Genomic DNA, 10,421 nt, shown 5'->3' with positions numbered 1-10,421 from the left:
GCTGTGCAGGAGTCTGGCCAGAGACCCCAGATTGTGGGGGACATGCAGTCTGGCGGGGGTCCCGTGATGAGGGCACTCATGCCCTCAGCTCCCCGGGCCAGACTGAATGGACAGCTGTCCTCTTTGTCACAGCTGGTGGGACCCTGCCTGGCCCAGGGCTGGAGGACGCAGGTAGTCCTCCTGCCACGGAGCTTGTGACCCGGGGCTGGGGGGGTCGCCCACGTTTGGCAGCACAGTGGCCTGGGCACGTCCACAGGCCCGAGCCCCCGGAGCCGTGTGGGAGCAGAGAGCCCGGGCAGATGCACGCAAGGACAGTCGCACAAGTCGGCACCATGTACTCTGTAAGGCCTATGCCTCAGGGTCACACAGCTGCCACGCAGCCATGGCACACCCCGCACACTGAGAAATGCAGCTCCCAATGGCCCCTCAGCACCACACCGCCCTGCACGGCACCCTGGCCCCGAACTCCATCCCCAATGGCGCTGGCCCAGACCAAACGCTCTGCTGCGGGAGCCGCGCCCCCGCCTCCTCTAAGGAACCCAAGTGTCTGCGTCCTACCTTCCACGCGGCGCCGCTTGCTTTTCAGGCCTCCCCGGGAGTGGGAGAGAACCCCGACTTTCCCGGCAGCCAAAACTTCTGCCCTTGTTAGCTGGGCCGCCAGGAGGTGAGGATCCAGACCCAGGCCTCTTCTTTCTCACGCGCCTCCCACCTGAGGAAGATCAGAGGGCAGAGCGCGGACGCTGGGAGCACGGAAGCGTGCCTGGTGAGGGCCCCGCCGGGAAACCAAATGGTGTGCTCGGTGGGGAAGAGGCACACAGTGCGCACGGCAACACCCGCGTGGTGTCAAGTAACAGTCAGATTAAACAAACAGCCTCAGAGCTATTTTTACATCCAGATCAGCCATGGGCAATAGATAACTTGGGGAGCGAGAAATTGCTGGCCCCTGAGCTGGACCCTAACCATGACGCCAAATCCAATCCAGGAGGATTTCTAAACAGTCCCGGCACCCAATAAAAACACCCCAGGTGCAAAGGAGAACATTGTGTGGGGAAACAGTGAAGACACAGAGCTGTGCCTGGGACCCAGCGCCCGGCCTGCTGATGCCCCGGGCAGAAATAGCTCCTTTCATCATCGCTCAGAGGCCGCGGGCTGCATTCCTCGAGTTAGGAGCTGCGCTCTGTTGTGCTTTTGGAGCAAAATAACAGGCCCAGCTGCAGGCTGGGGAAGGCCAGGCTGGGTGTCAGGGCCAGAGTCGCAGAAGAGTGTGAGGTACAGTCAGGAAAGAGGCAAGGTCCGCTCCCACCGGTGAGCCTGGCCCTGGCAGGCCCAGCTGTTGGCAGGGTCCGAGAGCGGGTGACAGGGCCCCTCTACCTGGGGAGCCCTCTCTCTCCAGCCCCGGGAGGAGCTGGCCCGTGGCCATTTTTGTCTTGGCCCGGGGTCATGTGCCTGCAGGCTGCCTGCAGCCCCCAGGTCTTTCAGCCCCTATGTCTTTGCTCCTGTGGTTCCATCTGCCCTTCTCACCCTCCCCAAGCTGGCCTGTGAAAGTCTGCTTACTGCCAGGATTCAAAGTGAGAGTTTCTTTCTTTCCAAGAGCCCTTTCTGACACTGCCTGGTCCCCTGGCCTGGGAACGGCGAGGTGCCCAGGCCCTGTGACCGCCCTTCCCGTCCCCTCGGGCCCCTCATGGCCAGCCACCCCTGTCCAAGCCCCAACTGGGTGCCTGGCACCACCCCAGCCTTGAACCCGCTAGTGGCCAGGGTCACAGGGACCGGGTCTATGCGCTTCAGTTAGAACAGACTCGGAAGAGGAGCTCCCTGTTGCCACGCAGGGGGAGTATCAGATCCCACCAGCAGGAGTACCCATCCCCCGGCCCCCTCCGGGGAGCCTCACAACTTGCCTTTTGCCCTGAGAACTTAGGACCACTTGCTCACTGATCAGCACTCAGAGATGGTTTGAGGGACGCCCAATGTAAACCGCTGATGTCACCCACTCATCCAGCCCCCTTGTTTGTCAAAACTAACACTAGCCGAGCTGGCAGATGAAAAGCATCAGCTTGAGACAAGCCAGCGTAGGAACACACAACAGAGTAGGATTTGGAGCACTGGCCCCTGCACCTGCAGCCTCACTCCACCGCTCTGAGCTCAGCCGCTCGTCTCCAAGACGGACAGGTTGCTTATGCTCTGCAGGGTTGAAGTGCACACGAGTTGGTGCACACTGACATGCGTGCATATCACAAAGCTGCTCAAATGTCAGTCGTTTGCTATTTTTTTCCATGATTTTTCTCATATCTTCAACCATCTGAACCAATGCTTGCTTACTATTTTGTGTAAGTACGAAATTTTACAAACACAGCCTCATGGCAAACAATAGTACCTGCGACACCATGGATTTGATGTTCCGGTCAAATTTTTCCATATTGCATGTGGAAACAAATGTATAGGCAGCTCATATGCTATCTGATTTGAGCCAGTCATTTTGTTTAGACTTCGGGGAATGTTGCATTACTAAATCTCATTTTATGGAGGAGTTTGCTCTGGGGCACAAGCAGCATGAGCTGTCCCCTCACACTCCTCAGCGCAGTTCTTCCCAGCTTACTTTCAGTTCTGCGCACGCGGAGAGCATGGCCTGGTGCCTGGGTGGGATCCTAGGAGCGCGAGCTCGGCTGTGCAGCAGAACTGATGGCTTTTGCTTGAAGTGGCTGGCGGAGCAGAAAAAGCCCCGAGCATGGCCCGGGGCATTCAGGAGCCGGAGCCCAGCAGCTTTGTTAGGGATGCAGGAGGAGTTCAGCAGAGAGCAGCGGAACACAGGGGACCTGGCCAGAGTCTGTCCTGGGAGCAGGAGTTCTCAGAGCGCAGCTCCGCCTGCCCGTCCCACAATTCACCGCTGCAGAGCCCGGGGCCTCCTGGAGCGGGCCCCCTCCTGCCCCCAGCGCCCTCCTGCCCCGGGCCTGGACCCCACTCGTGGTTTGGTCGTGGTGGGTGCACTGGTGCTGACCACTCCAGCAAAAAGCAAAGCCCGAGAACTCAGCCCAAGCTCCAGACCGGGAGTGCAGCGTGCGCATGGGCCTGAGCTGACGTCGCTCCAGGGGACGGCCGGGCGGAGCCATCGCTGTCTCCGGCCCAGGAGCGGTGAGCCGCGCGGAAAGAATGTGAATGAAGACACGATTCTAAATGTGGAACCACGGACGCTATGTGAGCCGCTCCGACATCCAGAAAAACAAGGCCGTTGTACATTCTGCAGGAGCATAAATAAAGCTGTCCTCAGGTGGCGTGCGGCGCCTTCCACCCGGCCGTGACCCCGCTCCCTCTCCCGGGCAACTCCTGGAACGTAGGGGGAGCTGCCTGCCTCGCTGTGTGATGACAGTGGCCGTCTGCCCTGGACACGAGGGATGCTGCCGGCTTCACCTGCAGCATAGTTCTCTGTTCTGCAGCTGCAGTTCTTACCAATGCTCACAGCTGGCAGCGAGGGCAAGGCCAGGTCCTGGTTCTGGGCGTTTGAAGCTTACGGCCCTGCACAGGCCCCGAGGCCCCTGCCCATCCCCCACGGGGGACGGGGTCATCGGGCCTGCTGGCCAGGAGGCCCCAGAGGCTTTTCGCTGGTGCTCCGCCTTCGGTAGAGTCTTTGCCTTAAACCTCTTCCGGAGGCTGGTGCGTTTCCCGAGCTCAGCAACGATGCCGACGCCATGATAGTGCTGCCAGCGAAGGTGTGGAAACCCGTGCTCTGTGCCCGCCCCGCTCCGAGCTTCGCTGTAAATGCGCCTCCCAGCGCGCACTCTGCCCCTCCCGCTGGGCCATGGCGCTCCGGCCCCACGAGCCCTCCCTCAGGCCGCCAGGGAACGGCCGGACGGGGCCGAATGCCGCTGAGCGCCGGTTTTGTGCCGGCGCCACCTGTGCTTTCATTCACCAAACCCTCACAGTGCCCTTGCATGATGGCTGCTGGTGCCCCATCTTTACAGAGGAGGAAACTGAGGCTGGCGGAGGTCCTGGCGCCAACAGTGGCACTGAGGGTGTAGGCCAGGGTTTGCCTGGGTGCCTGGCTAGCCTGTTGCACCCCGCCCCCAGCTAACCACTCTCCAGCCCAAGCCCAGGGAACACAGCCTCCTGCCCCCACCTGTTCTCTTTGCCTCCCTCTGGCGAGAGAACAGAGTCAGGCCAGGGCAGCTCCTTAGCGACTGATTTGTTATGGGAACCGAGGCCCTTCTGCAGCTGGGCGTTAGCAGTGAGACCGTCCTCAGGCTGACGGCAGGAGGGCGCCTCGCTGCGGGTGCGCCTGAAGCTCAGGCCCCTGAGCCACTGCACCCCTCCTTCAGGTGGTCTGCTCCCTTGGCTGCAGGCAACGTGTGTCCAGTGCTGAGCTCAGAGGGGCTGGATTTGCGGGGGGGGGGGGGGTCCTGTTTGCAGCTCACGTTAGAGAACAGCCCACTGGCCTAGGTAACAGACGTCTTTCCTAGGCTGCTGCTCGCACCGTCTGACCAGCCTGGTGCCAGGAGGCGGATTTCCAGTCAACAGAGGGTCACCGAGACCAGCGGCTCTCCTAAAGCCTCCTGTCAGGAGTCTTTGCTTAGAAGTTTAATTTAAATGAAAAAAAAAAAAACAAACAAACCCCAAAAAAACAAAAAACAGAGCCTATGCTCTGAAAGGAAGTAAACCCAGCTTATTAAAGCACCGCTAAACGCTAACAAAATAAAAAAAAAAAATCAAGGTGGCCAACTGGGAGATTGAGCACCAGCTGGTCCAATGTCTACTTAAGTCAGCACTGAAGAAGGAAGCGATCTAGAACCCTGAACCAGGGGGAGGGATCTAGAACCCTGAGTCAGGAGGAGGGATCTAGAACCCTGAGCCAGGAGGAGGGATCTAGAACCCTGAGCCAGGAGGAGGGATCTAGAACCCCCAAGTCAGGAGGAGGATCTAGAACCCTGAGCCAGGAGGAGGGATCTAGAACCCCCAAGTCAGGAGGAGGATCTAGAACCCTGAGCCAGGAGGAGGGATCTAGAACCCTGAGCCAGGAGGAGGGATCTAGAACCTTGAGCCAGGAGGAGGATCTAGAACCCTGAGCCAGGAGGAGGGATCTAGAACCCCCAAGTCAGGAGGAGGAGCTAGAACCCTGAGCCAGGAGGAGGGATCTAGAACCTTGAGCCAGGAGGAGGAGCTAGAACCCTGAGCCAGGAGGAGGATCTAGAACCCTGAGCCAGGAGGAGGGATCTAGAACCCCCAAGTCAGGAGGAGGAGCTAGAACCCTGAGCCAGGAGGAGGGATCTAGAACCTTGAGCCAGGAGGAGGAGCTAGAACCCTGAGCCAGGAGGATGGATCTAGAACTCCCAAGTCAGGAGGAGGAGCTAGAACCCTGAGCCAGGAGGAGGGATCTAGAACTCCCAAGTCAGGAGGAGGAGCTAGAACCCTGAGCCAGGAGGAGGGATCCAGAACCCCGAGCCAGGAGGAGGGATCTAGAACCTTGAGTCAGGAGGAGGATCTAGAACAGTGGTTCTCAACCTTTCTAATGCCGCGATCCTTTAATACAGTTCCTCATGTTGTGGTGACCCCCATCCATGAAATTATTTTTGTTGGACCTTAAAAAATTATGCCTACTGTTATGAATTGTATTGTAAATATGTGTTTTCCGATGGTCTTAGGCAACCCTGCTAGTGGTTCTCAGCCTGTGGGTCGCGACCCACAGGTTGAGAACCGCTGCTGTAGAGCCTACCATCGGAAAACACAGATATTTACATTACGATTCATTAACAGTAGCAAAATTACAGTTATGAAGTAGCAACGAAAATAATTTTATGGTTGGGGGTCACCACAACATGAGGAACTGTATTAAAGGGTTGTGGCATTAGAAAGGTTGAGAACCACTGATCTAGAACCTTGAATCAGGAGGAGCCGGAGGTGTGCTCTGCTCTCTAGACTCAGGCCAGCACTGTTTTCTGTAAAAGGCTGGGGTCAGTTTCAGCTTTGCAGTTGAAACCATGTGTTTCACAGCGTAGCAGCTTGGCCATGCAAAGTGGTCAGAGATTTATGACCAATGGGCGTGGCTGTGTTCCAATCAAATTCTGTTATGGACACATTCGCATTTCATAATTTTCACATATCACAAAATAGCCTTATTTTGATTTACCCCCAACTATTTATTTATTTAATCCTCACCTGAGGATATTTTTCCATTGATTTTAGTGACAGTGGAAGAGAGGGAAAGATAGAAACATCGATGTGAGAGAAACACATTGATTGGTTGCCTCTTGCATGCACCTGACCAGGGCCTGGGATGGGGAGGAGCCTGCAACCGAGGTACGTGCCCTTGACCGGAATTGAACCTGGATCCTTCAGTCCACCAGCTGAAACTCTATCTACTGAGCCAAACCGGCTGGAACCGATTTTATTTACCCCCAACTATTTAAATATGTGAAAACCATTCTTCGCTTAGGAGGCTGTACAAAAACAGCAGGTAGGACGAACATGGCTCAGGGGCCCTAGTGTGCCCACCTCTAAGCCACCCTGCCCACTTCCATCACCACCGAGCCATGTGGATAGTGAGCGCTTGAAACCGGTCTAGTCTGGATTGGACTGTGCTGTACCTGTCACCGCCCCCCCCCCACCCCCACCCCAGGGGTTTTAGACAGTACCGGAGATAAAGACGGTAAAACATCTCCCAGTATTCCATACTGAATGTTACACTGAATCTGTGTTGACATGATAATACTTTGGATATTTAAATAAAATATATGACTAAGAGTGTTTTCACATGTTTCTTTTTACTTTTTAAAGTGGCTACTGGCAAATTTAAAATGGCACATGGCTCTTGCTGTGTTTCTATTGGACAGCACGAGGCTGGCTCTACTCCCGGACCCAGACCCTCCCTCACTCCCACCGTGTCCAGGAGGCCAGTCTGCCCCTGGGATCAGGCCGACGTGCTCGTGGCAAAATGGCTCAGCTCCTCCACTGCCAGCTGCTTGGAGTTCAGATATTAAGCAGGAACTTGTGTTCCTAGGGCACCGACGCTCTTATTTGCTCCTACCTTTATCTACAAAATGTCAGAGCTTCAGAAATGACGCCGTCTGCTAATGAAATAAAATTGGTGACAGCTACCATTTTTCAAGCACCATCTAGACGCTGGGTTAGCTGTCTTACACACAGTGTAGAGTTTGAGTCTCACAACTGTCCTGGGAGGGAGCTATTCCTATCTTCACTTCCTTACAGAACAAGGTCAAAGAGGTGAAACCCCTTGTCCAAAGGTGAAACCCCTTGTCACTGGCGGCAGAGTTGCTCTCAAAGTCAGGTGTCCCTGTCTCTCTAGACCGAGTTTTCTTCATGGTGCCGTGGTCGCTAAGATGCCCACAGAAACAGGCCCTTCTTGGGAGAACTGCTTCTCCCTACAGAGAGAGGTGGGGGTGGGGGCACCACGCAGAGCAGCCTGGCTGTGTGGAGAGGGCATCTTCACGCAGGGCTGGAGTGCAGAGCCCAAGTGTGCCCTTGGCTGCTCCGCACCCCAGCAGCAGCCGGAGAGGAGGGCTAGCGTTTACCGTAATTGCCCCACACCCACCTCTGACACACGTGTAGAAGGACTGTTTTGACCTCAGAGACGCACCGAGGTAACAACCACATCTCTCACAATGGCTCCAGCTGCACTGGCCTCCTTGCTCCTTTTCATGTATCAGCCCTCTCCTGCCTCAGGGCCTTTGCACATGCTGACCCTCTGCTTGGAGCACTCCGACCCTGATCTTTACCCGGCTGCTCCCTTCACCCCATTCAAACATTAGCACTAGTGTCACTTCCTCAGGGAGCCCTTTCCTGACCACCCCATCTAAAGACCCTCACCCCGCCTCCCAGGCGTCGTCTAACACACCATCCTGCTTACATCCCTCCTGACACTGACACTGCAGGAACCCTCTCACTCCTTGGATCACGGGTTGGTGCTCTCTGTGCATCCTCCCCGAATGCAAGCTCAAAAGGTCTCTACTTTGTCTGCCCTGCTCTCCCCTGCACCTAGTGTATGCCAGGGAGTGGTGGGGAGTCCTGAAGGTGGGCGCGCCTTCCTGCCTTGCTCCCTGCCATCATGGACTCAGAGTGTTGGGCTGGCTCAGAGCAGCGGTCCTGGAGCCATCGGAGGGCTGGTGCCGACAGATCACTGGGCTCTCAGACGGTGCGTTTCTGACGCGGCCCCCGGTGGGATTTATGCTGCTGGTGCAAAGACCTCACTGAGAGAAGAAAGAGCTGTGACTGGACAGCGGGCCGACTCCATCCTCCCGCTATTGCTACAGATCATTTACTGGGAGGTGCCGCTCAGGAGCCGCTTCCTCCTCAAGTTGATATAACACATATTTCCTGCACACTCACTGCGCCTCAGGCATCTCCGTCATCCTTCCTGCATCTCCGAGGTGGGTTTACAGGGAGGGGGCTGAGGCAAGGTCAAGGAGCTGGGAGAAAGGAAGGCTGGGCTGGATTCTGGGACACTGGCACTCAGCCAGGCAGGAGGAGCGCTCCCATGCTGCCCTCTGTCTCTGAGCAGAAGCCCTCGGATGTGGGTCACGGGTGCCAGGTAGACCCAGCCTTCCGTTTCCACTTTGTATCCGTGTGCTGCTTGGTGGAGCCGCCCAGAATACCAGGAGGCACAGCGGGAGAGCCTGTGTAGCTGAGCGGCTAAGATTGTGGGCTTTGGCCTCAGAGATGTAAGGTGTTCATTCCCAGACCTACCACACACCGGCTGTGACACCTTTGGCATATGACTTGATTTCTCTGAACTTCCGTTTGGTAGTCCCTTCACGTGACTGTCTTAGATGCTAAAGTGAGATGATGCAGGTGCTTAGCACGGGTAGCTCCACACAGACTGTGCGGGAGGCCAACGGAGCTATTTGTCAGCCTGGTTGCCGTGGCTGTCTCGGCACTGGGAGGAGGCAAAGCAGGTCTGCAGTGACGGAAACCCTGGGGTGTGGGGTGAGGCAGCGAGCAGAGGACCGGAAGCTGGGCGCGCCCGCAGCTGAGAAAGGGATCTTCTCCATCCTCGCAGCGGGTCGTGTGTGCACTTAGGTGTATTTGCTTAAATTAAAGGGAAATAATCCTATATAATAAAAGCCTAATATGCAAATTGACTGAACTGCAGAAGGACCAGTGGAATGACCAGTTGCTATGATGCTCACTGACCACCAGGGGGCAGATGCTGAATGCAGGAGCTGCCCCCAGCCCACAGGCTCCAGGCCAGCCAAGGTGGGTGCCAGCCGGGGGGGGCCACCTGCCCCCCCCCGATCAACCCACCGGTTGCCCCACAGATTGGCCCTGATCTCTGACCAGGCCTAGGGACCCTACCCGTGCACTGATTTTGTGCACCGGGCCTCTAGTAGAAGAATAAACCGAAAGCCAGAAGCAGTTACCCATGGGGACAGGAGAACACAGGAGTGGGGAACCCAGCCTCTCTGCATTGTCCTGGTGTGGTAGTTTGATGTGGAGCCATGTAAGTGCCCTATGGAATTAAATAAAACAATTTAAAAAGAGGTCCCTGAAAATTAAGAGCAAAATGAAACAAATGAACTTAATATGTAGGTGGCATGATTTCACAGAGGGGACTATTTCAAATGACTTTAAAACTTATTATTTTGACTCAACATCTATAAGAACATCTACCCTAACACACAATTAACTGTAAAGGAAACGGTCAAGCTGCTCTCAGAAATAGAGAGATACAAATACAGCAAATTAGTAATGATGTGGATCTCACTAGAAAGTGTTAGAGAGATGCAAATAGAACATCCAAATGGTAAGTAAAACCTGTTCCTTGTATATTTGAATATCAGTGTACTTATCCTACCTTATAATAGAGAAACATGCAAATTGACCTCACCTCCGCTACGCCCACGATTGGGCCGGTGGGAGGCTGGGGGGTGGGACTCCGGGTGGCATATCCGGCCGTTGAGAAGATCAAGATGGCGGTGCCCAGTCCTCTTAGTTCGGGGGTCCCTGGGGAGATCGCTGACCTGGGGAGGCGAGACCTGGCTGCCCAGACACTCAAGAGGGTATCGGGGTGATCAGCACCCTGGGGGGGCGTGGCCGGGCCCATCCCGCCCCTGCCGGGGGTCCCGGGGACGATCTGCACCCTGGGGAGACGTGGCCGGGCCCATCCTGCCCCTGCCGGGGGTCCCGGGGGCGATCGCCAACCTGGGGCGGCGTGGCTGGGCCCATCCCGCCGCTGCCAGGGGTCCCGGGGAGATCGCCAACCTGGGGGGGGGCGTGGCCGGGCCCATCCAGCCTCTCAGGGGGGTCCCTGGGGAGATGGCAACCTGGGGGGGGAGTGGCCGGGCCCATCCCGCCTCTCAGGGGGGTCCCTGGAGAGATCGGCACCCCGGGGAGGTGAGGTGGGACTCGCCCAGCCGCTTCCAGGGTCCCTGGGAACATTGCAGGCATGTGGTTGCTGAGACCCAGACCAGGCCTCTGGCCAC

Source organism: Eptesicus fuscus, chromosome 17 (genome assembly GCF_027574615.1).
Source record: "Eptesicus fuscus isolate TK198812 chromosome 17, DD_ASM_mEF_20220401, whole genome shotgun sequence".
Lineage (NCBI taxonomy): Eukaryota > Metazoa > Chordata > Mammalia > Chiroptera > Vespertilionidae > Eptesicus > Eptesicus fuscus.
This window is presented reverse-complemented; position numbering follows the sequence as displayed.